This window comes from Lissotriton helveticus, chromosome 4_1, assembly GCF_964261635.1.
Source record: "Lissotriton helveticus chromosome 4_1, aLisHel1.1, whole genome shotgun sequence".
Taxonomy (NCBI): Eukaryota; Metazoa; Chordata; class Amphibia; order Caudata; family Salamandridae; genus Lissotriton; species Lissotriton helveticus.
The window spans coordinates 2,083,951,433-2,083,952,828 of NC_136063.1; the positions used below are offsets into that span (position 1 = coordinate 2,083,951,433).

At 38.5% G+C, this 1,396-nt stretch overlaps 1 long non-coding RNA gene across 1 annotated transcript; it reads left to right on the plus strand.

Moving 5' to 3' along the window:
• Window positions 1-437: 437 nt before the first annotated feature.
• LOC144827797 (uncharacterized) lies at window positions 438-879 on the plus strand. The gene is made up of 3 exons (XR_013610382.1): window positions 438-556; window positions 643-703; window positions 790-879. It is a non-coding gene; the product is annotated as an uncharacterized LOC144827797 (long non-coding RNA).
• The last annotated feature ends 517 nt before the right edge of the window (window positions 880-1,396 follow it).

Consider the following 1,396-nt stretch of genomic DNA (forward strand, 5'->3'; position numbering starts at 1 on the left):
GTTGCTCTCAAACGTAAGCCAATTTTGAAATCCACGAAGCCAGAGCTCTCATTAAACCTCCCTCGTTGTTCGTAAGGCGGGTGTGAAGGCTTTAAGTATTTCAATTCTTAACTCAGCGGGGTCTGAAAAAATTAATTTAAGACAGCCCTTAGTTTTCTGTGTGTAATGTTACATGTCGGTAGGTGGAGATGGGGACCTGCCTCAAGGCAGGTCCCCATCTCCACCTACAATGCGAGCAAAAAGACAGAACTTCATAGACCAGAATACACCATAACATTTGGCTATATGGGAGGGACCCAATATGGCCGCTGTAATCACAGTTTGGTGGAAGTCACAACGAGTAGCTGTAACCGAGAGGTAAGACAGCACGGAGTTCTAAACAAAGTACCCAGCGCATATTACCTAACATGTTAACTAATGAGGGTGCAACCTCTTGCAGGAGAGTGGGTTTAAAATTGACACGCCGGTAAAAATAATGTGCGGAACATAGTAGGTGACAGGAAACGATAGCGGAAGAAAAACGCTCGGCGTTTGTGAGACAACTGAAGCTACGAAGGTATGTCCCGTTTTGCAAGGGTGGGGACACCGACATGTAACATTACACACAGAAAACTAAGGGCTGTATTAAATAAATTTTTTCAGACCCCGCTGAGTTAAGAATTGAAATACTTAAAGCCTTCACACCCGCCTTACGAACAACGAGGTAGGTTTAATGAGAGCTCTGGCTTCATGGATTTCCAAATTGGCTTATGTTTAAGATCAATAAATTATTTTTCGTTTGTTCCCTAGGAGATTCTATTCCTTTAAAAAGCAAACCAGAACACTACGTGTTCTCGTATAAGGAAGTGGACCTGTGAGAACAGCTACGCTGGACAACAGGTACATGTGATGAAATAGGTGACAGATAGCGTCAGGGATACACTTTAAAAAACAGATAACTAAAACATATCCTCCTTTTTCCATATTTTATAGACAACTAAAAAAAAACGACAGAGCCCTGATGACAATCTGGCAATTGTTTGTTCCGGATTTGAAACGCGTCAGCACAAAGAAAGAATAAATAATCACATTAATTGTGATACTCACTTAAGACGCTGTTTTAAGTCTGATTCTGAACTTTCTCTTAGCCCGACTTTGTCCATTATTGTTGTTTATACTTGATCACCACTACTTGAGAAATATCATACAAAGAGTAATTATTTGTTGATAAAGAGTAGTGAAATACAAGCGAGGATTGTACATAATGTGTATATATGTAATTTGTGAAATTGTTTTGTATATATGTGTAAATATGTATTAAATGTTGTGTTTTTTTCTCATTCATCAAAATCGAAAACATTCAAAATAAAAGCATGAATTAACAAGGGTAAAAATAAATATACCCAACAAACATGAG